Source organism: Artibeus jamaicensis, unplaced genomic scaffold, assembly GCF_021234435.1.
Source record: "Artibeus jamaicensis isolate MK-2021 breed Jamaican fruit bat unplaced genomic scaffold, CSHL_Jam_final contig_399, whole genome shotgun sequence".
NCBI lineage: Eukaryota > Metazoa > Chordata > Mammalia > Chiroptera > Phyllostomidae > Artibeus > Artibeus jamaicensis.
Window position 1 is genome coordinate 3,295,313 of NW_026521816.1, and position 26,951 is coordinate 3,322,263.

At 38.0% G+C, this 26,951-nt stretch overlaps 1 pseudogene; it reads left to right on the forward strand.

Moving 5' to 3' along the window:
• The first annotated feature begins 15,613 nt into the window (after nucleotides 1-15,613).
• Nucleotides 15,614-17,476, forward strand: LOC119055153 (transcriptional activator GLI3-like; annotated as a pseudogene).
• The last annotated feature ends 9,475 nt before the right edge of the window (nucleotides 17,477-26,951 follow it).

Here is a 26,951-nt window from a genome sequence, read left to right on the forward strand (position 1 = left end):
TCTGTCAGAGTTTTAGGGTTTCCTGCTTGAACCCTTAACATATGAATGAAAGCACTCTTAGTAGAGCAGATTTCACAGGTTTATCAGGAAGTCTTTGTGATGTCAGATTTTCCCCCTGGACACGCTCTAGCAAGGCAAGGTGCTGCACCCCTCCCCATCAGGTATTCAGGCTTAAGGAAATTAGAGCCAGGAAGTGCTTCTCCCAGAGTACATGGGGACTCGGGCTTTGTCAAAGCTGGGGGGGGGTGTGAGTCCATTGCTCCCACTTTGTCACAGCCCCCCTGAGTCCTTCCATGATGGCCTCCCAAGTGATCATGTCTGGCCTAGGTTGCCCCTCTGTGGGGCCTTACTTGTCAAGGGCTTCCAACCATGCTTTGGGGGCAGGGAGGAAACTGAGGCAGCATTTGCTACCAGAGACAAGCTCTGTCTGTTGTGGCTCAAATTCCAGAGGTCACTTGTTCATCCTTAGCCACAGGGGGTAGAGTTACAATTCCTAGAACCAAGCAGAGTGGTCCACAACATCATGTGTTATTTCTCCTCTTTCATTTCTGATTTTATTAATTTGTACCACTTCTTTTTTTTTCTTTGGTGAGTCTGCTTAAGGTTTGTCAATCTTGTTTATCTTTTCAAAGAACCAGCTCTTGGATTCATTGATCTTTTTAATTGTTTTTTAGATTCTAGTTCATTTATTTCTGCTTTAATCTTTATTATTTCATTCCTTCTACTATTTTGGCTTTGTTGTTCTTTTTCAAGCTCCTTTAAGTGTGAAGTAGATTGTTTACTTGAACTTTATTTATTTATTCTTTTTAGATAGGACTGTAATGCTACGTATTTCCATCTTAGGATTGATTTCTGTGTCCCACAAATTTTTGATTGTTGTGTCCTCATTTTCATTTGTTTCAAGGTATCTTTTGATTTCTTTTTTGATCTCTTTGTTAAACCATTCATTGTTTAATAACATGTTATTTAGCTTTCATGTCTTAAACGATTTTCAAACTTCTTGTTATTGATTTCTATTTTCATAGAATTGTGGTCAGAGAAGCTGCTTGATATTTCAGTCTTCTTAAATGTATTGAGAGTTTTTTTGTTTCCTAACATGTGGTCTATTCTAGAAATAATTCCATATGCACTTGAAAAGTATGTACATTCTTCTACTTTGAGGTGAAATGTTCTAAAAGTATCAATTAAATCCATCTGCTTTAGTTTGTTGTTTAAGGTCACCATCTCCTTGTTGATTTCTTCTCTGAAAGATCTATCCACTGAAGTCAATGTGTGGGAGATGCCTCTTACAGCAGAGCTCTTCTGGCTGTCATGGATGAGAACTGAGTTGTCCCAGACATAATCCTGTTCTTCTGGTGAGAAAGTTGGTGGTGATTCCCTCTAGTGAGGAATGCTTTGAGCCCTTCTCCCAAATGGCTTTTATTGGGAATGGTATGTGTAGGGGTATACAGCATACATGCATAGCTCATAAATCCATGTCAAAACCCTATAGTCATAGAAAAACAGCTATTATCTATAAATAACAAAGGAACACAGACAGGTGTCATAGTCAGGGCCTGTTAGTCATGCTGATGCCAGATGGTCTTAAGACATGTTTCATAAGATAAGAAGTTTACAACTAATGCCTTGAACTTAAACATCTGGTTTATATCAAGAGGGCTATGCTAGGCAGAGCAAGGTGCAAGGATAAAATATACATTTCAAGCCTGATTCCCATGGAAACCCTTGGTGTTAGGGTCAGGTCTTGCCTGCCACCTGCATAATCTGGTTTTCCAGGAAGACTTACTAACCCCTTTCAGGGCTTTCTCTCTTGAGCCTAGCCCCCAAAACCACACAGAGTGGTCCCCAACATCAATGGGGTATTAAAACCCCCAACTATGACTATGTTTCTGTTGGTGTCTCCCTTAATATCCACCAAGATTTGCTTTACATATTTAGATACTCCTATGTTGGGTACATAAATGTTTGCTAGGGTTATATCCTCTTGTTGGATTGTTTCCTTTAGTATCATGTAGTGTCCTTCTTTGTTTCTTACTACAGTTTTGGTTTTAAAGTCTATTTTGTTTGATATAAGTATTGCTAACTCACTTTTTTCTTTTCCTTTTGTATGATATATATTTTTTCAATTCTTTACTTTTAGTCTGTGTGTATATTTTGATCTGAGATGGGTCTCTTAGAGGCAGCATTTATATGGGTCTTTTCTTATCCATTCAGCTACCCTCTGTCTTTTGGTTGGAGCATTTAAGCCATTTACATTTTAGGTAACTACTAATAGATACACATGTAGTGCCATTTAACTGTTAGACTGTTCTCTTTCTCCTCCTCTTCTTCCTCCTCCTCCTTCTTCTTCTCCTCCAAGCAAACCCTTTAACATCTGTTGCAGTACTGGTGTGATGCTAACAAACTTCTTTAGATTTTTCTTATCTGGGGAGCTCCTTATTTCTTATTTGATTTTAAATGGTAGCCTTACTGGATAAAGTAGCCTTGGTTGTAGGTCCTTGGTTAACATCACCTTGAATATTTCAGGCCACTCCCTTCTGGCCTGAAATGCTCCTATTGAGTAATCAGATCCCAGACTAATTAGTGCTCACTTGTAGTGCTGTCTTTCTCTTACAGTTTTTAGTATCTCTCCTTGTTTTTAAGCCTTGTCATTTTAATTATAATGTATCCCTGTGTGAGTCTCTTTGGATCTAACTTATTCGTGACTCTCTGAGCTTCCCAGACTTATGTGTCTTTTTCCTTCACCAAATTAGAGAAGTTTTCTATCACTACTTCTTCAAATCAGCTCTTGTTCTGTTGTTCATTCTTTTCTTCTTCTGATATTCCCATGATGTAGATGTTGTTATGCTTCTTGTTGTCCAAAATGTTTCTTAAGTGCTCATTTTTTCAATTTCTATTTTCCTTTTGCTACTCTACCTAGGGGGTTTTTTCTACCTTGTCTTCAAAAACACTGATTCTATCCTCTGCTTCATCTAACCTACTGTTTATTTCTTCAAGTGTATTATTTATTTCAGATGTTGCATTCTTTATTTTTTACTGGTCCTTTTTTATTGTTTCTATGTGATTTTTCATGATGTTAGTATCGTTATAATCATTACTCTAAAGCAAAGTTTTCAAACTCATTTTCACCAGGGGCCACATTAGCCTCACAGTTGTCTTCAAAGGGCCGAATGTAATTTCAACTCCTTAAGAGTTAAGGAGTAGTTACATTTGTACAGTCCTAAAATCATTTTGGCCCTTTGGAGGCAACTGCAAGGCTGATGTGTCCCCTGGTGAAAATAAGTTTGACACCCCTGCTCTAAACTCTCTTTTTAATAAATTGCTTGCCTCCATTCTATTTCATTTAGTTCTTCTGGAAAACTCGTTCTTTCAATTGAGGTCTGTTTCCTTCTCTTCCCATTTTGACTGCTTTATACTTTCCACCTTAGCTGTTAATACTAATCAGCTGTTAAAGGAAGGTTGCTAATATAATCAAGTTGTGATCTGCAGCCTGGTTTAAGCACCACAGGCTGGAACAAAGTAGTTCCTGTAGGTGGGGCTATTGTTCCCCTCAGGCTAATATCCTTCAGAGAGGAGAGCTCAGTGTGAGAGTAATGGCTTCTGTAGTTTGGGAAATGACTCAGTACATGGATCCTGGTGGCTATTCCTTCAGTTTTCTCCCCAGAGCTACCAACAACAAACTTTCCTCAAGTGTCTCAAATCCACTCTGACCTCTCTTTGCTGGCACCCAGAGTAGCTGCAAATGAAATTTTGTGTTTTGACCCTTTAAGAGGTTCTCTATATCTCCAGAGGACAAAATCTCTGCTGCTTTTCACAGCTTTGGGTTCCTTTGTGGCTCTGAAGCTATAAGCTGGAGAGCCCAGCTTGGGATTTTTAATGCACTCTTCTCAAGGGGAACCCCCAGCCACTGAAATATCTCTCCAGTACTTCAGCTGCTGCCAACCCAGCCAGACCTCTCATGTCTCCTCTACACTCCCTACCAGTCAGTTGGTGGTGAAGTGGTTTGTTCTGTCTTCCCTTGGTTATAAAGTCTTTTCTCCAGCTAGTGTTTAGTTGGTTATTCTAGATTATTTCTCTACAATTTCATTGTAATTCCATATTGGTCATGGGAGAAGGTTAGTATAGCTTCCACTTACTCCTCCTACATCTTGGACCCAAATCTTTTGAATGTCTGATGTCCAAGGCTCCTTCTTCTTCACAACTGTATCACTGTACACATCCCATTCAATAGCCAATCCCAGCTCCCAGAGTCTAGAGATAATAAAAATTCATCTTCCCAATCTTTTTTGCAACTCAAAGTGGTTATGAGACATAACTGAATCTGTCCCAAATGGCAGCAAAGTGAATAGATCTCTGCACCTTCCTATCAAAGCTTAGTTTATATACAAGCTGATAAGGACTGACACTTTAATCAAACATTATCCACCTTTCTCTATCTAATTTTTCCACAGTACATGTATATTACTTTTGTAATCAGAAAAAAACCTTTATTTCAAAATATACTTTTTATTAGAAATATGGTTTGTAAATAAAATTCTAGTTTAAAGCATAACTTATATCAACAACAAAAAATGGTGAACTAATAAAATTTTCTTCGAGGTTGGAAGGTGGTGATGGAGTAAGAGGGAGCAGATTCCACTTCGCCCTACACACAGGAGAAAAACCTGGGCAATCCAGGGAGGAACAGAGCAAACAGCCAACAGTACCCCGGCATATATGAAAATAATAGACCAGAGATTATAGCAGACGCTGAAAAACGGGAAGGTAAGGAGACTACTGCAGGACAAAAAGGTCCCAGGGACCAGCATGGGGACACAGCTGTAGCCCCAGGCCCCCGCACCCAGTGCCTGATGCTGGGTCTACCACAAACTTTTTAGGAGCGGCGAGCCTGCTACAGAGTCCTTGGGAGAGACCCGGGTCAACTGCTCCCTCCTTCCCCAGCCAAGCAGGGTTTGAGCAGCACCAGGAGAGACCTTGTTGCTTGAAGTTGCAGAGAATGGAATAAGGACAAAGAAGCAGACACGTAAGGACCGTGATCACCCACAGAGTCTGAGGTCACCAGCTAGGGAGAGTTGAGAGCCCCGCAGTGACGCACACTAACCCTGATAGTTACCAATCTGACTGGAGAATTGGCCTGTACTGAGCAGCAGGCTTGAGTAGGAGGAATTTCTCAAAAAGTAAAAGTGTTTGGGGGATTCTCCTGCAACAGCCGTTTGGCCTACTCCCCACCCAGTCAGGCAGCATTCCCCAGGTTGCTCAGAAGTCCCTGCCTTCTCCCATAGCACTGGGAAGTGTTCTTGCCCAAGCCTGCGAGACCCAGGTAGCCTGGCCAGGCATGGGCGCCCACCTGCACCCCAGCCCATGGCAATGAGCCCAGGGGAAAGAATGCTCTAAAGAAGACCTGGATTCCCCTCCTGGGGCACTAGGGAGAGGTGCCAGACTAGTTATTGGGAGAGTGCTTGCAAGACTGGCTGACCACACATCAGGAAGGGAGAAAGGCCACACCAATCATCCCTCAAACAGCTGCAGCCAGCAAGACCAGAAAAACTAGTTTGGCCAGTTTGAAACCACCAAAAGGCGTTTTTTGTGTGTTTTTATTTTGTAACTTTTTATTTATTTTTATTTTAATTATTGTTTTATCTTAATACCTTTTTCCTCCCTTTTCTTCTTTCCTGTTTTATTCCTCCTTCCTTTCTTTACAATTTTATCTCTTCTTCCTCCCTTCTCTTGCTCTTTTTAAATACCCAAAAGTGAGACCAAAAACTTGGAACTGTGAAAGGACAGAGTTGTACCCAAAGAGGCGACATCCCAACAGTTGAAACAATGAGACAAATTTTACTTTGCTATTGCAGAGAAACTACAAACTACAGAATGTTTGTATTATTATTTTCATTACTCTTACATCTCTTATTTTAATAGTATTTTCGTATTCCTCTTCTTTCTGTATAGTCTTCTTTGCTTGGCTGGTTATATTGTATCATTTGACAGGTTTACCCTGTTCTCTCTTAGACAGTGTATTTCTAATTTTCTATCCTTCATGTCACTTGTGTTCCTTTAGCACACTACTCAAAGTTCTATACCCCCTATTCATGTTATCCAGATCACATAGATTCTGTCATATGATTGTTACTCTAATATTATTGTAAATAATAGCTGTTCCATACAATTGTAAATACTTCACAACACCCCTTCCAAACCTTAGCCCACTTCACAGTTTCCTGAACTGTATTACTGTAGTAGCTAACTCTATTCTCTCACACACTACACCTATTCACTGCCATTTACTCTCACCTTATCTCAGAATCTGACCTCCCACAATATCACTGCTTTCTAGATCCAACTCACAAGCCTTCCCTCCCCAACGAGAGTCTTTCTTCTTTCCATCCTTTCTTAAAAGTGACTAGTTGGGCTGAATATTATGATTAACATGATACATAGCCAAAGGATCTCCTATCTTTTCTACACCAGTTGCCAATGTAAATATCATAGAATATTCTCCTGCTGTCATAAACTATTTTGCCTTCCCCTCCAACTGATCACAAAAAAAGAGTAAGTGAAAGCGATGAACACCAGGATACCCACTGGAAGAGGAAACCCAACAACAAAGGAACCACCAACAGATAACAACAGAAGAAGGTGAAGGAGGGAGTGGAAACTACACAAACCTCAATCCAGGACATATCTGGAAATACAACTAAATAGTGCAGGAAAATACCCAGTACAAACAACTGAAAAAGAGCAAAAGAGAATCCTCATTGTACACATGAAAAAGCTAGTTTCAACACAACTGGCCCTCAACAGCACAACAAATTACAACAGATGGTGGACAGAGAGACCATCAGTTAACCAACTGGTGGGAAGGACCCACAAAAGGAAGAATCAAACACAATCAAAACCCAAAGACAAACACAGACCCAACTTAAAAGACAGCCAAAAACCAGTGAGTTTGGAAGATCAAGGAGACCATACCACTAAATCTCACAGGTATTCTACCATAGAAGTTCACACCATAAACCCAGGGAGCCAGAGCAAAACATTTTAAGAAGTCGAAGCTAACAAGAAGAGTCTCACAAACAATGGGAAGATGAAGAAACAATCCTCAAATGAAAGAAAAGGAGGAAGCCTTAGAAAGAATGCTAGATAAAATAGAGGCAAGTCAGCTATCAGATATTAAATTCAAAGCACTGGCTATCAGGAAGTTCAAAGATCTCACAATGAGGTACCAGAAACTATAGGGGAACTATAATGAACTCAATTCAAACTATGTAAACATGAAAAAACAAATAGAAACTATCAACAAGGGCCAAAGGAAATGAAGAATACAATTTCTGAACTGAAAAATACAATGGAAAAAATCGAAAGCAGGATCAATGAAGCAGAAGATCAGATCAGTGAGTTGGAACACAAAGTAGAAAAAACAACCAGAAAGAGCAAGAAAAGGAAAAGAGGCTCAGAGAGAATGAATAGGAATTAAGAGAAATGCAAGACAATATGAAATATAATAATATGCGAATATTAGGGATACCAGAAGGAGAAGACGAAGAGCAAGGAATAAAAAACCTATTTGAAAAAGTAATGATGGAAAACTTCCCTAATTTGATGAGAGAAAAAGTCACACAAATCCAGGAAACACAGAGAGTCCTAATCAAGAGGAACGCAAAGAGGCCCACTTCAAGACACATCATAATTAAAATGGCAAAAATCCAAGACAAAGAGAGAATCCTAAAGGCAGCAAGAAAGAAACAGGAAGTAGCATACAAGGGAGACCCAATAAGAGCTCCTGACTTCTTAATAAAAATGCTTCAAGCAAGAAGAAAATGGCAAGAAATATTTCAAGTAATGAGTACCAGAGGCCTACAACCAAGGCTACTTTACCCAGCAAGGCTCTCAATCAAGATACAAGGCCAAATAAAAAAGTTCCAAGAAAAAAGAATTCTAGAAGAATACACCTCCACCAAAACAGTTCTGCAAGAGATGCTAAAGGGACAGCTTTAAAGAACAGAAGGAAAAGAGAAACAGAAAAGAACACAGGTACAAAAATGGAAATGAATAACTACATATCAATAATAACCTTAAACATAAATGGATTAAATGCTCCAATCAAAAGACATAGAATAGCTGAATGAGTAAGAAATCATGACCCACACATATTCTGCCTACAAGAGACACACCTCAGGACAAAAGACCAAAACAGACTAAAAATGAAGGGATGGAAACAAATTTTCCAAGCAAACGGATTAGAAAAAAAAAAAAAGCTGGGGTGGCAATTCTCATATCCGACACAATAGACTTCCAAAAAAGGGCCATAAAAAGAGACCCAGAAGGTCACTTAATAATACTCAAGGGTAGAATCTACCAAGAAACCATAAACATTGTAAATATATATGCACCCAACATAGGAGCACCCAAGTATATTAAGAAAATCTTAGAGGACTTCAAGAAAGATACTGACAGCAACACAATTATAGTAGGAGATTTTAACACCTCACTGGCAAAAATGAACAACTCTTCCAAACAAAATATCAACAAAAATATTGTGACATTGAACAATGAATGCCCTAGATGAAATGTACTTAACTGATATATATATATATATATATATATATATATATATATATATATATATATATAGAGAGAGAGAGAGAGAGAGAGAGAGAGAGAGAGAGAGAGCCCTTCATCCCAAAGAAGCTAAAAAACACATTATTTTCAAATGCACATGGAACATTTTCAAAGATAGACCACATGATGGGACACAAAACGAGCCTCAACAAATTCAAGAAAATTGAAATAATTCCAAGCATTTTCTCTGACCACAAGGGACTGAAACTGGAAAACAACCCCAAAGGAAAAATCCCAAACACTCAAAACTATACAGATTGAATAGCATGGTATTAAACAATGAATGGATCAAGAATGAAATTAGGGAAGGAATAAAAAACTTTCTGGAAACAAATAAAAATGAACTCACAATAACCCAAAACATATGGGACACAGTGAAGGCAGTCCTGAGAGGGAAGTTCATAGTAATACAGGAATACCTAAAAAAGAGAGAAACATTTCAAACAAACAACCTAACCCTATGCCTAGAAGAATTCAAGGAACAACAAAGACAGCACAGAGCACGTAGAAGGAAAGAAATAACTAAGATCAGAGCAGAATTAAATGACATAGAGATTAAAAGCACAATTCTAAGCATCAATGGATTCAGGAGCTGTTTTGTTTGTTTGTTTATTTTTTTGAAAAGTTATACAAAATTGACAAGCCTTTAAGCAGGCTCACCAAGGAAAAAAAGACAGAGGACCCAAATAAACACAATCAGAAATGAAAGAGGAGAGATTACAACTAATACCACAAAAATACAAAATATTCTAAGGAATTACTATGAAGAACTGTATGCCAAGCAATTTGAAAACCTAGGTGAAATGGACAAATGTCCTGAAAAATATAATCTTCTAAAAGTCAATGAACAAGAAACAAAAAGCCTGAACAGATCAATAACAGCAGATGAAATTGAAGCAGTAATCAAAAAACTCCAGACACACAAAATCCCTGGGCCAGATTTTTTCACAGGAGAATTCTACAAAGCATTTAAGAAAGAACTAACCCCTATCCTTCACAGACTATTCCAAAATATAAAAATGATGGAAGACTACCAAACTTTTTTTATGAAGCCAGTATCATCCTAATCCCAAAACTGGATAAAGACACAACAAGGAAAGAAAACTTCAGGCCAATATTGCTGATGAACATGGACACTAAAATCCTCAACAAAATATTGGCAAACTGCATCCAACAATACATTTAAAATATCATATACCATGACCAAGTGGAATTCAACCTGGGGATGCAAGGATGGTTCAATATTTGCAAATCAGCAAATATAATACATCACATCACAGGATCACATGAACAGACATTAAAAAAAGCACTTGATAAAGTACAGCACCCATTTAAGATAAAAACACTCAGCAAAGTAGGAATAGAGGGAGCATTCCTCAAGATAATAAAGGCCATATATGAGAGATCTACAGCCAACATCATACTCAATGGGCAAAAACTAAACTTTTTTCCACTAAGATAAAGAACACGATGAGGTTGTCCACTTTCACCACTTCTATTCAATATAGTATTGGAAGTTTTTGCCACAGAGATTGGACAAGAAAAATAAATAAAAGCCATCCAGTTGGAGAGGAGGAAACAGTCACTGTTTGCAGATGACATGATAGTGTATGTGAAAAATCCTATAGACTCCACCAAAAAACTGCTCAACCTAATAAATAAATTTGGCAAAACAGTGGAGTACAAGTCAATATCCAGACATCAAAGGCATTTTTGTATACCAACAATGAAACAGCAGAAGCAGAACATTTTAAAAAATCACATTTGATATAGCAAAAAGAAAAATAAAATACCTAGGAATAAACCTAACCAAGGAAGTAAAATACCAGTATGCAGAAAACTATACAACATTGAAGAAAATCAAGGAAGACACAAATAAATGGAAACATATACCATATTCATGAATTGGAAGAATTAACATCATCAAAATGTCCATATTGTCCAAAGCAATTTACAGATTCAATGCAATAACTATTAAAGTACCAATGACATATTTCACAGACATAGAACAAATACCTTAGAAGATATATGGAACCATAAACTACCTTGAATAGCTGACACAATTTTGAGAAAGAATAACAAAGTAGGAGGGATCACAATACTTGATACCAAACTGTATTATAGGCCACTGTAATCAAAACAGCATGGTACTGGCATAAAAACAGGCCCATAGACCAGTGGAACAGAACAGAGAGTTCAGGAATAAACCAAAGTTTCCAAGATCACTTAATATTTGACAAAGTGGGCAGCAACATAAAATGGAGCAAAAATAGCCTCTTCAGCAAATGCTGTTGGGAGAACTGAACAGCTACATGCAAAAAAATGGAATTCAAGCACCAACTAACACCATACACTAAAATAAATTCAAGATGGATAAAAGACTTAAATATAAGCCATGACACCATTAAAATCCCAGAGGAGAACATAGGCAGGAAAATCTCAGATATTTCATGCAGTAACATTTTTACTGATATGTCCTCTAGAGCAAGGGACATAAAATAAACAATAAACAAATGGGATCTAATGAAAATAAAAAGCTTCTGCATGGCTAAAGAAAACAGTATTAAAATAAAGAGAGAACCAAGTGTATGGGAAAACATATTTGCCAATGATACCACATACAAGGGTTTAACCTCCAAAATATAGAAAGAACTTACATGACTCCAATCTAAGAAGACAAGCAACCAAATTAAAAAGTGGACAAAGGACTTGAACAGACTCTTCTCCAAGGAGGACATAAAGAGGATCCAGAGTCACATGAAAAGATGCTCAATATCACTAGCTATCAGAGAGATGCAAATTAAAACCACAGTGAGATACCACTTCACACTGGTCAGAATGGCCATCATAAACAGAGCAACAAACAACAAGTGTTGGAGAGATAGTGGAGAAAAGGGGACCCTAGTTCACTGTTGGTGGGATTGCAGTCTGCTACAACCACTATGGAAAACAGTATGGAATTTTCTAAGAAAACTAAAAATAGATCTTTTTCTTTACCCAGTAATTCCACTGGTAGGATTATATCCTAAGAACACTGAAACATCAATCCAAAAGAACCTATGCACCCCAATGTTCATAGCAGCACAATTTACAATAGCCAAGAGTTGGAAAAAACCTAGGTGCCCGTCAGTAAATGAATGGATCCCAAAACTATGGTACATTTACACAATGGAATTCTATGCAGCAAAAAAGAAGGAAGGAGCTCTTACCCTTTGCAATAGCATGGATGGAATTGAAAATCATTATGCTGAGTGAAATAAGCCAGGTGGTGAAAGACAAATGCCATATAATCTCACCTTTAACAGGAAGCTGAACAACAAAGCAAACAAGCAAGCAAAATATAATCATAGACACTGAAATAGAGAACAGGCTGACAGTGACCAGAGGGTAGAGGGTATGGAATTTCAAGGGAAAAGGGGAAGGGTTTACAGAAACAATTATAAAGGACACATGGACAAAAACTAACAGGGGTGGAAATGGGAGGGAGGTGGGGAGTACTGGGGGGTGAGCTGGGATAGGAGTAAATTCAGAAAACTGTACTTGAACAATTAAAATAAATAAAAAATTTTTGAGATAAAAAATAAACTATAAATCACTCAGCACTGTGGTTTGGTTTTTCAATTACTAGTGTCCAATAAAAGAAGCCAGGCATTTTTAGAAGTACTGATTGAATTATAGTACTGAGGCAAAGGAAAGTTGAGATGAACTTTAAACATTATTTTTTTAATTTTTATTTTGCACATGATTGGGTTTTATTTGTTTTTGTTCTTAACCACATAAATAGTACATATGAACATAGTGCATTGCCCATCGTCCATTATCATTTTGTTTTTGCTGGTCCTAATTCTAACCCTATCCACAGCTCAGATAAAAAGCTGCCTTTTCTACATTGCCTTCCCCAACAAGCTATAAATAAGATCCAGATGCTGGGGAGTAAGGCTGTGGTCAAAGAGGATGCTATTGTGGCAAAGAGCTTAGGAGGCATCTTGAAAGGGCTCCCAACTGCCACATGTGGGCAAATTGAGCAATAAAATAATTATAGAAATGGACTATATTTCATAGACTGAAAAACATTCGTGAATTCACTTTGATATAAAGATGGGTCATAGATAGATAATAAGTAGATGATAGATAAGAGGAAAATCTATAGATGGAGGAAAATCTCCTCCTTATTGCTGAATTCCAATTTTTAAAAATTAGCTTGGTATAATTATTCTGTAGTTATATAAAATATTAAAATTTGATGATATTTGATGAATAAACTCAGGAATTCTTTGGTCTACTTATCAGATTTCTGTATATTTAAAATCAGTTCAAGATGAAGACCCCCCAAAATAGGGTAATTTAACTAATTAGATATAATTATAAAGTTCTTAAATGAATATACTACGGTTGTAGAAAATTGAAAAGGAGAAAAGAAAAATATCACAACCCACATATTCATTATACAAAAATCACATCTTTATTGTTTTGCTCTTTATGAACATGTCAAAATTAATACACTTAAAGGCAGGAAGTTATGTAGATCTAAAGGAGAAACTCGCAATACCCCCTGAATTAATTCAAGTGCATGACACTGTGCTTCTACATACGATACTCAACAGTCATACTGCTAGCATTCCCATTCAGAATTAAATCCACATGTTGAAATGTGACAACAGCAGGCTGGGATAAGGTGATCATGGAGAACATCTTCCTGACCATCATCTACCCTCCTATCTGGAGAGCATTAGCAAGCACTTCCATTAATAGCATCACACACCCCCTACAGACATAAATGGCTATGACAAGAGATAGTAACAAGATTTGGAGCAGCAGAGAGAGAGAGAAAATTAATTTTAAATTATGCAAAATTGCTCTTGAAACAAAATTGCTTTGTAATAAAAAACCCAAAGCATCAGAAATAATTATAAGATGTCTACCTGGGAAGGCATCATTACATCACTTACATGTAAATAAACAAAAAACAGCAAGATAGCCCTAGCTGGCATAGCTCAGTGGATTGAGTGTGGGCCTGCGAACCAAAGGATCAGGGTTCCATTTCCAGTCAGGGCACATTTCCAGTCAGGGCTGCAGGCCAGTTCACAGCAGGGGACACACGAGAGGCAACCATACATTGATATTTCTCTCCTTCCCTTCCACTCTAAAGATAAATAAATATAATCTTACAAAAAGAAACAGCAAAAGAGATGTGTCCTTCATTCATGGCCACCAGAAACTTATTTTCTGGTATGATGTTATCAACCAATCCCTACACACACACACACAAACACACACACGTTTGAGTGTGTGAAATGGCAGTTTATAGCTACACATGGAGGAAAGCAAGCTTATAGTTCCTCGTGAGCCAGCACAGGTAATTCTAGTTCTCTCCAGTTGGAGCTAGGCTGTTGTTATAGCAACCACTAAATGATGGACAGATTTTTTAATGTGCAGTGGTCTACTGTGATAAGAGCTTTCCAGGATATATACTAAGTATTTTCAAATCTGCTAAAATATATGCACTGTGTAATAATACAAAATGCTATATTTCAAGATTAATTTTCAATGCCTTTTTTTAAATTGAAATGATAGAAAAGCCAAACTATTTTTAATTCTACATGGCCATTTGTGCTAATACCAGCATTATTCATTAGCAAGCCAAATAAAAACTTCCATTCTCCGTGCAGCTCTGCCTATTTGTTTTAAGGAAGATTGGACTCAATTAATGATAAGGTATAGTGCCCCCTAGATGACAGTATCTTCTTTCTGAGGTGACATTAATTCCAGGAGTTGGATAGGGGCTAAAAAATTAGCATAGTAAAATCACACTTAATGATTTTGACCTCCAATTGCTGTATATATTTGATTCATTTTTTAATTTTTTTGTTGAAATGTGAGTGAATAATACCCATACTACAGTAGCATTTATAGACAATCAAGATTCAGTTCTCTGAATTTTATGCAAAATACCCTTGACTTCAGTACATCTATAATGCTTTGACCCTCAGCATTAGGGGTGAAAATGCAGTGAGGTGCTTAGAAATTCTGGTATTTGGAGCAAGTGGCTTCCTCAGATCACTGCCTAACAAAGACTAATAATTTTTGAAAGAGCAATCTTAAAATTCAGGAAAAATGTTCAGTGAGTTCATAATTATAATTTCATTTTTTTAAATTAAATGAAGAATGGCTACCAGAAGTCATAGGCTAAAAGTAACTTGTCTTGAGGCAAAGAACATCAGACTGATTGTCTTAAATAAACTTATTTTATTGATTTTTTTTCAAAAGAGTAAGAGAGACAGAAACAGAAACAGCAATTTGTTGTTCCACTCATTTATGCCTTTCTTAATTGCTTCTTGTATGTGACCTACCAGGGATTGAACTCATAGCCTTGGTTTGTGGGGATGACATTCTAACCAATTGAGTTATCTGCCCAACACCTTAAATAAACTTTTTGTTGAAGCGTATTGTACTCAGATAGAGAGAAGAACCTATATTATATGTAATCAGCTCAATTAACTTCCCACAAAATAACACACCAATGTAATCAACACCTAGATCAAGAAACAGAATATTATAAGACCCACAAAGGGACCTTTGTATTCCTCCCAGTCACTAGCCCACAATGGCAACTGTACCCCAACTCCATAGATTATTAGTTCTGCCTTGTTCTAAGCTTTATACAAATAAAATCACATGATATATCCTGTGTTTGGCTCATTTAGATCAATGTTATGTTTGTGAGATTCATCCATGCTTTTGACTTTTCTCAATGCTGAAAATCAAAAGAAATTAAAATGAATTGGAAGGTTCAAATGTCATTTTCCTTGACATTTGAGTGATCATACTCTTGTTAAATTGCTTTAATGGAAGTTATAATAAACATCAGGCATGATTTGCCTCTGACTACTGAAAAGCATTCAAAAATAGTACTTTTGAAAGGCACCCCAAATTTTTTATACAACACAATATATTCAAATTCCAAATATTTTTTTCACTTCTAAAACCCATCCTTATGACCCTGCTTGTGGACAGCAGGGAGTCAGTGGGGGCCCTGCCCCTATCTACCTACCCCAGAGATGTAGCAATGGCAGAGCCCACAGTTATAGCTGGCGACCTCTTCTGCCTCAGGACACACAGTGTGAAAAGAGACAGGGACCCAGTGATGATTATCTCGTAGAGCCTCTCATTGCCCAGGGTACAGCGTTTCAACAGCTTGAATAGCTTCAACCCTCCAATTTTACCTTAATCCCTGGAAAAGCATAATTTAGTGCTTCAGAATTACACATGGCCTGAGGGTGACTAGTCCCACCATTTCCATTTGCCTCCTTGTCCTCCGAGCACTGCTGATAATGTCACCCTGGAGTCCCTGACCATGGAGACTGATATGAACCTGACCAGCCTGACCAATGAGGATTTCTTGCCTGATGACATGGCGCAGTACTTAAATTCCCAGAACCAAGGCGAGTATGAACAGCACTTCCAGAGTGCCCTCTCTGATGACAGCAAAGTGCTCCACAGACCCAACTTGGGAAGTGGGCATGGTGACTTTGACCAACATGGATTGACAGACAGCCATGCCAACCCACAGTATGGTGAGCTGGAGCAGCCTTGCCCTGGAGCCAGCAGAGCTGATGTGCCCATTCAGTGAAACAAGGTCAGCTCCGGCAGTGCCAACCTGTCTTCTTCTAGGCTGAAATATGGCCAGCGATCCACATCTCAGCCAGCTGGAGCCTTTGCATTATACAGCAACATGGGTTCCCACCCACAGAATCCCTTGGGGAAAGGGACTGGCCCAGCAGGGGTCTATTAGACCCTTGGGGAACAGTACAGAACCTGTGGTGGGCCAGAGCACCTGTTGGGCCACAATTGTGGAACTGGCACCAACAGAAATGCTTTCCATGAACAGCCCTATAAAGTCCAGCAGTATGGGAACTGACAGTCCAGGGTCCCTGGCTCACTGGACAGTGTCTATGGTACTGGGATTCAAGTGGCAAAACTGAGAAGCACCACCATGCAAGGAAATGGGAGCCAGCAAAATTTTTGCCTGTCAGTGGTGCCCAATGAATCAGCTGACAGCACAGTGAATGGCACACCAATCTGATACCTAGTGGGACCAGAGAAATTGACTCATCAGCTATTCAGCAACAGCATGCACTACTGGGGGGCAGACTGCCTGGGGCAGCAGATGCCAGGGCAATTTAGCACCACCTCACATATCAATGTATATCAAGGGTCAGAGAGCAGCCTGCCAGGGGCCCCTAGCACTGGGGGCCAGCTGTCAAGTCTGGCAGCTGTCAGGAGCTCCCTGCCTGTGCTGGTTACAGAAACAGCAGGTGCCAGGCTATGCTGAGGGACGGCCTCACTCTGCAGCAAAGTGACATAGGTCAGACCTGCAGGGTCAACGGCATCAAGATGGAGATGTAAGGGTAGCCCCATCAACTCTGTTCTAACGTGCAGAGTTACTCTGGTCAGTTCTATGACCAAACCACTTGCTGCAGTCAGCAAGACATAAAAGCCGGTTCATTCTTTATTTCAGAAGCCAACTGCCTGCTACCAGGGGCCAGCACCAACAACTCTGAATTACTTTCCCCAGGTGATGGGCACAGTTGACAGTCTCAATAGCCATGAACTGAAAGGGGTGCAGATTGATTTTGATGCCATCATAGATGACAGGGACCGTGCCAGCCTGATGTCAGGGGCCCTGAGCCCAAATATCCTTCAGAATCTTTCCCATAGCTCTTCCCACCTCATGATGTTAAGAACATCTTTCCCAATGCCAGGACTGTCTGTAAGCACCACCAACATGGCCACTGGGGACATGAGTTTGTTGATCTCCCTTGCAGAAGAAAGCAAATTCCTTGCAGTTATGCGGTAGGCACTAGGAAAAAAGGACTGCCAACAAACATGAACATTTAGGAGTTGAGAAAATTAAATTTAGTCAGTAGGGCTTGGTTTTTTTTAGTTTGTATGTATTTTAGCAATCGCATCTCAACTAACTGGGATGTGTTTAAACTAACTGGGATGTGTTCCATTCCTTCTATGGAAAAGGACTCTGAAAAATCCTAAAGTATTCTAGGGAGAAGCTGTCTTCCATTTCAGTTTGAGTCAGTATTGCTACACTTGAACCACCCTCTTTAAAAAAAAACAACCATTAGTCTGCCCCCTTTATTAGTAAATCATTGTAAATGTGTGATGTGCATGTTCTTCTTTCTGATGGCAGGTCAGATGAAAGGATTTGACATGTTTCTCTGTTACTCAAAGGAAATAGGTGTTGATATGCCTTTAACCAAAAGAGTAAATGTCCACCTTTTAAAATTCCTTTACCTACGCTCAATGTTTGCTTTGTTTGTTTGGTTTTTTTTTTGCTTGTTTGTTTTTCTAATTCCCATACTGGGTACAAGAATGGTTAGTGAATGTAAGAACCTTTTGTGGGTGAACTGTAACATAGATCCCAGATTTTTGGCATGTTCCCATCCCTAACTCAGTTCAGAGCATACTTTTGACAGTTGCCACAAGTAGAAATTTCTGGCTCTTAAAATTAAATAATTTGCTCACAGTTTGGGTTAAAATTCTTCCTTCCCATAGCATACATTGTGGCAGGGGAGCCTACATCTTTATGGTCAGTTCTCAGTTATTTACTTTTCCTCCTCTCCCTTTTTGTTCATGAGAGTTAAGTGCAGTTCAGCATTGCAGGGAGAGAGAGGAAGCCAGTTGATGACACTCAGACATGTTGCTTCTTTCATTTGATCTGGTAAATTAGGTATATTATAGATTGAAGCTGTTGGGTACAATTGATTTGGGATATATTTATGGTTTTTCTGTACTTGTTAATTAGTCCCATGTCTATCACTATCATAGATAACTGAGAATTGATTATATATAATTCTAAGTACGTAAGTATTTAAACAACCCCAGAACTATCTGTCATTAACATACGTTAACCCCACTATAGTGAAGGACTACTATGCTAAACATGCTATTTTTAGGGATTTATAAAATTTAGTTGTAACAGAAAAAACTCACATATAATGATAATTAGAATAAATTGCTTCAACCATTTCTGATATTTCAGAGACTAGGTGGGATGTTTAGTAGCTGTATGGATGCCCCTTTACACACTATCTATTCTACACAACTTCTCCTTAAGAAGTTAAATGTTCTATACAACTTCTACTTAAGAAGTTAAATGTTCTCTGAAGTAAGTCCTTAATGTGGGCTTAACCTGTCCTTTGTTTTAGATTAACACACTTAAATAATTTAAAAGTGCAGCTACTTCCCATGTGCTCTAAGTACACATAAAAACATACTATGTGTACACAGAGTATATGGATTATCTACCATTTTACTTTAAAAAAGTATATAAACTATTAAAATATTAACATCTGAGACCACTTGCTGTACATTTCCCATTGATCTTGGAACTGGGTTTATCCAAAGCGATTCATGATTCAGGTGTGTGGCTTTTTCCCTTTATTACCTTTATTACTTCCATTTAAGTTAGCATTAGAAAGACAAAATCAGGTATAATAAAATATTATTAGATAATAGAACATTAAGACCAGCTCATTTTTCTGATGTTTATGTTCTCTCAGACCAAGTATCTCAGCATGGAGGTAAATTTCCTTTTGGGGCTTTGTGGCTAAGACAATTCATTTTGTCTTCAACTGAATGGATGTTTCTGAAATTAGTAGATGGCTGCTGAGATTTCTCCTTCACATCCTGCCATCCTCCCACATGCAGCATCTTCTTTTAAATCAACAAATGCATCTGCTTTGGATCAGATCCCAGAAGCAAAAAAACAGCTACTGATCTAAGCTCAGTAGAGTCAAGTCTCTACCACTTTTCAGTGGGAAAAGCAAGGCTTTTTCTGGATTCCTGAAAGAGGTTGTGATTGAGTCACAAAATCAGTGATCTGTTCCCTAAATCTTCTTTTTTTCCAAGAACCTTAAAATCCCCAGGGTCTAGTCTTACCTTTCATGCTTTTGTGGTTTGGCCCAATCCCTGTCCTTCTCTAAGTTCTTTTCTCCTTATTGTTCCTGAATTTGACTGGCATTTCTCAATTCCCCTAACTTCCTATAGCATCTTCGCTCCACATGGAAGGATGGGCAGCGATTGGGATAAGCACTATTGTCATCTGCTCTGCTTTTTCCTTTGATTTCAGATGATTCTCTGGGTTGCCCTGTTCCTTTACTTTTTCTTTTCAAGCTGTTTTTCCTTGCTATTGCCTTTAGATTTACAGGAGACACTCATATTTCAACTCAATATGTGGCTTCCCTCAATCTGGAAATCTCAGGAGGATGGATCTGTTGTGACGGTCAGTGATAGAAAGGTCTTTCTGGGCCATCTAGAAGTGTTTTGTCTGGATATGGATCTCTCTAGGCTTGGCATCTCCTGTGGCATGATGCACTCCCCCCTTCCCCAAGTGTCTTCCAACTTTCTTCTCTCCACTGACTCACTGGTGTCACATCCTACTTTATAATGTAGGCTCATACATGGTATTCCTGTTTTACATCTTTGTTAAATATTTTTATATGTCAAACCATTTTGTTTTATTTTCTAAAGAACTAATTAGACTGACTCTGTTCCTCATGCATTTGCTCATCCTCTTGAGCCACAGTTTTTATTCTTATGATGTATGTGCCTTATCATATGTTAATTGTGTTGATGGAAGGGACAATTTGGTGTTGCCCAATCAGAGCTCATCACCATGCACTCCCCAGTTAGCTGAGAGTAGACAATTGTAGCAGAGTCTGAGCTATCTTGTAACCTTGTTTCCCATGCTGTTTTTAATTGATAGATGAATGCTCTCTTCTGACAAGTTACTATTGTGTATTCTGCAAACATGTAAGATAAAATACAAGTTTGTTTTTTCCACATTTTTAGATTTAAAAAATAAAATGTGTATTTCTTTTTTGAAAGAAGACATGTAAATACATTTAAGTATTGTAGACATACATAACCCAGCGACTCTGAGTGGCCCAGCCCTGGTGAACCACCTAAGGCTCTGCTTCTCACCCAGTGACCAGAAACAGCAGAGGGTGCCGCCCTTTCCTCGCTCTGACCATGCCCCCACATACAGCGTCACAACCCAGCGACCTGGGAGTCCAAGGCTCCGCTCCTCATACTTAACAGATGCAAACAGACCAAAACTGGCTCAAGAAGATCTCAAAGCCCCAGAGCCTATAAATCTAAGCGATGAAGAAATAGAAAAACTCTCAGACACACAGTTTAAAACACTGGTGATCAGGATCCTCACAGAACTGGTTGATTTTAGTCACAAATTAGAGGAACATATGAAGGCTAAACTAATTGAAATGAAGGGAATTGCACAGGAAAACAATAGTGATGAAAAGGAAACTGGGACTCAAATCAATGGAGTGGACCAGAAGAAAGCAAATAATGGCCAAACAGAAAAGAGTAAAGAGGCAAGAATTCAAAAAAATGAGGAGAGGCTTAGGAACCTCCAGGACATCATTAAATGCTCCAACATCCGAATTATAGGGGTACCAGAAGGGAGAAAGGCACAGCCACCAGTGGAAACCTTATTTGAACAAATAATAAAGGAGAATTTCCTTAATCTGGCAAAGGAAATAGACTTCCAGGAAATCCAGGAAGCTCAGAGAGTACCAAAGAAGTTGGACCCAAGAAGAAACACACCAAGGCACATCATCATTACATTAGCCAAGATTAAAATGAAGGAGAGAATCCTTGAAGCAGCAAGAGCTAAGGGGACAGTCACCTACAAAGGATTTCCTATCAGACTGTCAGTGGATTTCTCAAAAGAGACCTTACAGGCAAGAAGGGGCTGGAAAGAGGTATTCCAAGTCATGAAATCCAAAGACCTACAACCAAGATTGAACTATCCAGCAAAGCTTTCATTTAGAATGGAAGGACAGATAAAGTGCTTCTCAGATAAGATCAAATTCAAGGAGTTCATCATCACCAAACCCTTATTTTATGAAATGTTAAAGGGATTTACCTAAGAAAAATAAGTTAAAAAAAAATGAACACTGAAAGGACAGCAAACTCACAGTTATTAACAACCACACCTAAAACAAAAGCAAACTAAAAGGACAGCTAGATCAGGAGTAGAAACATAGAAATGAAGATCTCAAGGAGGGTTAGCAACAGGGGAGTGGGAGGAGGAGGAGAAGGGGGGAGAAGGTACAGAAAATAAGTAGCATAGACGGTAGGTAGAAAATAGATAGGGGGAGGGCAAGAATAGTATGGGAAATATAGAATCTAAAGAACTTGAGACACGTGGTCATAAACTAAAGGGGGGGGTAATCTTGGGGACGGGGGTAGGGTGGAGGGGAATGAAGGGGGGAATAGAACAACTATAATGGCATAATCAATAAAATAAATAAATTAAAAAATTTTAAAAAGTATTGTAGACATAGTTTCTGGCCCCAGGCCCTCCTTGCAGCTCCCTGCCTTTGGAGTAATGTCCCATGCCCACCTCCAGCCCAGGGTGGAGCCATCACAAATGGACTTGACTTTTGCTTTGAGAACCACTTAGTCCTTTTGTAATAAAGAGCAAGAACAATGTTTCTTACGGTGTCAATAAAAACTTCTTTGTACTGAAAAAAAATCAAGCCCACCCTTAGATTTGGTGGATTGTTTTAGGAATGAGCTAATTGAGTTCTTTTATTTTTGCCTAAAATGTCTAAAATGATTTTTGGAAAAGAAAAAAATAATATATTGCCAGCATGGATATTTTCAAATATATAACCAGTCAGAAGAGGCAAAAATTCTATGCTTCTGTACCAACAGTATGTTTTCAAAAAATCCTTGTTATTATTATTATTGTTGAAATCACCAAGGGATTATTTTCACAAGCTCTAGAGTAAATATGTTTTCTTGAAAGCATAGAACATATTACCCAAAGCACAGTTCTAAATTTGGATTGTTTTCTTGGAGATTGGTTCTACAAATTTTACCAAATCACCCAAATGAAAATCACTTAACATAGTCAACAGTTCATTCAAATGCATATTATCAATTTCATTTTTGTAAAGAAAAATCTGACTTTTTTTAAAGGCAAATATAGGCCAAGGTTTAAAAGTCAAAATTAATTCTATTTTTACACTCTGCTGAATTAACCAATGGATCAGACATAGGCTTTCTTTTCTTCTAAGAAAAGAAGAGTTTTAGAGGCTTTATTGCCCCAGTTATAAGAAACTGAAAAAGATTTTTATTTTACATTTACTCCAAAACTTTTCAAAAATAGTTTAATATGTTTAAAAAACCAGAAGTGTGTATTTTTAGCCAATAGTTGCTCCTCTAACCTGTTCAAATTTTCCCTTCAGAAAAAATAGTATATGGTAAAAGAAGAATAAGATCTAAATAGGTTTTGGACTAAAACCTCACATGTATATACACATGCACATACTCTCACACGTGCCCACATTTATGGTTTTGAGTGTATACATACCACATGAAAACTAAAGCAGATCTGCTATCAGGATTGCCCCATTGGCCAAGAAGGGGCCAAGAGCCAGCTTGAATCCTGGACTGCAGAGATCAGTTTGCCCATGAGGTTAAGATTAACAGTGAAACCTCCATTTTTCTGTATCTGTTCCATTATATAAATAACTCAAAAGAGGGACTCTATGGTCTAATATGTTTTGATTTTTCTTTAGAAATAAATCTAATTGTGAGAGACAGCAAAGAGACTAAAGTGGAGGCCAGGAACTCAGTGATTACAGTTCCAGAAAGTGGCAGGGCTGGCTGATGCTAGGTTAGGAATAAATAATTAGATATCTAGAGATATCAGGAAACCTTCAGAATCTAGCAACAGTAATAAGTAAAGAAAAATGCACCTAATCCTAATGCCCTTGAATTTCCTGCTGGGTAAGGACCTGTGCAGGAATCAGGACATGGAACAATGTCTGCCCAAGTCGAGTTGAGCTTAGAAGACCTGTCTCACCAGACTATGTGGCTCCTCCCCCACTTCAGAGAATGTAGCTCCTCAGGGTAGAATATGGGGTTTGACTTTTCTTAATAAACTTTTTAAAAATTTTAAAACAGTTTCAGATTTACATAACCTACAAAGATAGTACAGAGATTTCCCACATACCCACACCCAGTTTCCCTGTTGCTAACATCATTCATTATTGTGGTACATTTATCATAATTAATGGTCCAACATCAACACTTTATTAACTAAAATCCAAACTTTATTTAAATTTCCTTAGTTTTTACTTAATGTTCTTTTTCTTTCTACAACCCCATCCAGAAGACTACATTATATTTACTCCATGTCTCCCATAGGCTGCTTCTGACTGCAACAGTTTCTCAGACTTTTTCTTGTTTTTGATGACTTGACAGGTTTTTATGGACTGCTCATCAAGTATTTTGTAGAATGTCCCTCAGTTGGAGTTTATCTAATTTTTGTTTGTTTATTTTTATCCTCAGATAGTGGATTTAGCAGATATTAAACTGATAAGAATAAAATGGAGTAAAGATAGCCTCTTCAGCAAATGGTGTTGGGAGAACTGGACAGCTACGTGCAAAAAAATGAAACTTGAGCACCAACTTACACCATACACCAAAATAAATTCAAGGTGGATAAAAGACTTAAATATAAGCCATGACACCATTAAAGTCCTAGAGGAGAACATTGGCAAGAAAATCTCAGATATTCCACGCAGCAACATTTTTACCGATATGTCCCCTAGAGCAAGGAATATACAGGAAAGAATAAACAAATGGGATCTCATCAAAATAAAAAGCTTCTGCATGGCTAAAGAAAACAGTATTAAATTAAAAAGACAACCAACTGTATGGGAAAACATATTTGCCAATGATACCTCAGACAAAGGTTTAATATCCAAAATATACAAAGAACTTACACGACTCCACTCTAGGAAGACATCAAACCCAATTAAAAAAATGGGAAAAGGACTTGAACAGACACTTCTCTAAAGAGGACATACAGAATATCCAGAGACACATGAAGAGATGCTCAATATCATTAGCTATCAGAGAGATGCAAATTAAAACCACAATGAGATACCACTTTACACCAGTCAGGATGGCTATAATAGACAAAGCAACAAACAACAAATGTTGGAGAGGGTGTGGGGAAAAGGGGACCTTAGTTCACTGTTGGTGGGATTGCAGACTGGTACAACCATTATGGAAAACAGTATGGAATTTTCTCAGAAATATAAAAATGGACCTGCCTTTTGACCCAGCAATTCCACTGCTAGGATTATACCCCAAGAATCCTAAAACATCAATTTCAAAGAACCTATGCACCACAATGTTCATAGCAGCACAATTTACAATAGCCAAGAGTTGGAAGCAACCTAGGTGCCCATCAGTAACTGAATGGATCCAAAAATTGTGGTACATATACACAATGGAATTCTATGCAGCAGAGAGAAAGAAGGAGCTACTACCCTTTGCAACAACATGGATGGAACTGGAAAGCATTATGCTGAGTGAAATAGGCCAGGTGTTGAAAGACAAATACCATATGATCTCACCTTTAACAGGAAGCTAAACAACAAAACAAACAAGCAAGCATAATAAAAACAAAAGACACTGAAATAGAGAATAGGGGACAGTGACCAGAGGGGAGAGGGGAGGGAATTTAAGGGGAAAAAAGGGGAGGGATTTGGAGGAACAAGTATGAAGGACACAAGGGCAAGAACTAAGGGGGATGGAAATGGGAGGGAGGTGGGGAGCACAGGGCAGATTGGGCTGGGATGGGAGAAATAGACAGAAAACTGTACTTGAAAAATAAGTAAACAAAATTAAAAAAATTAGTATAAAAGATACTAATGGTACACCTGTATAGGGCGCTTACCATGAATGGAGCTTGTAGGACTGGAAGTTGCTTGGGGTGAGTCAGTGACTTAGTAGTGAATGAACATGAAAACCCAGGACATACTTTACACTACTGTAGACTTGCTGTACACTTAGACTACACTAAATTTATGAAACAACACAAGACTAAATGAGGCACAAGAAATGATGCAATCAGAAATGTGGTAAACATGAGATGTACAAGGCTGCCGTCAACATAACATGGAACGCTGTTTTACATCAAACTTTTTAAATAAGTAAATAGAGTACAGTCTGAAATAATGATAAAAATAGTATAGTAGATGCATAAACCAGTGACATAATTATGACTATCATTATCAAGTATTATATACTCTACATAATTGTATGCATAACATGTTTATGTGACTGACAGTGCAGTAGGTTTGTTTACACCAGCATGGCCATAAGCAGATGAATAATGCACTGTGCTGTGACTTAGGACACCAATAATGTCACTAGGAGGTAAGAATTTTTCAGCTTCAGTATAATTTTATGTGACCACCATTATATATGCGGTCCATCACTAATCAAAGTATCGTTCATTATATACCACCTGACTATATGGTGTGTGCAAGGTTTCTCTGCTGCAAAAGTTTCCCCTTTGTACCTAATTAGTACCTTATGGAGAGACACTTTGATAAAAACAAGATATGTACACAGTCTCAAACTTTCACCCACTGGTTTTTGCCTGAATCATTTACTTCTTTAGCATTTGTCTGACAGTAATTTCCTAACTTCATTTTTCTCTCTACTTTTCTTGGTTGGCTTTCTACAGTAAGAGTGAGCTCTTTGTTCTTATTTGTTTATTTATTTATTTATTTATTTATTTATTTATATCAGTAGGAATTGATTGCCATTTTATTCAATGGCTAACAATTCCTTTCAATCGCTATTTATTTCAATGCTTAAATTGTCCCAGGATTGACCAGTAAGAATGTCTTTGTAAGTTGACTCTTGGAGCCTTCTGGAATGTCTCCATTGTCCTTTGATTACTTTCTTACTTCCCAACACAGAAATATGCTAGAATCAAGCATTTCTCCAAAGAAACTGTCTCCAAGCCAATTTATTAGAGAATTGTATGTAGAAGTCAAGTAGAGCTAAGAAATATGTGAATCCACATGCATGTGATTGTGTGTGTGTGCACTCATGAGATTATGCAGATACCTCCAGTTCCATTACATAGTACAGCATACCTTCACCCTCTCCATACTTATAATTCAGTTCTCCAAGCAGAAAGGAGAAACTTGAAGCCAATTATTCTGTATACATTTACTTATTTGTTAAATCCTGAAATATTTATAGTAATACCATAATTACTAACCCATATGATGGAAAATAAAACTATTAATTAGACTTCAATATGTGCATGTTATTTTATCTTTAGTCTGAGGTACATAGTCAAAATACCATGTTTGAAACATATTTGGGATATTTTCTCTCAAGCACGTATACTCTGTAATATTTTTAAAATTTTCCAAAAGGAAATTTTTCTCATTTTCAGAGTATTTTTATTT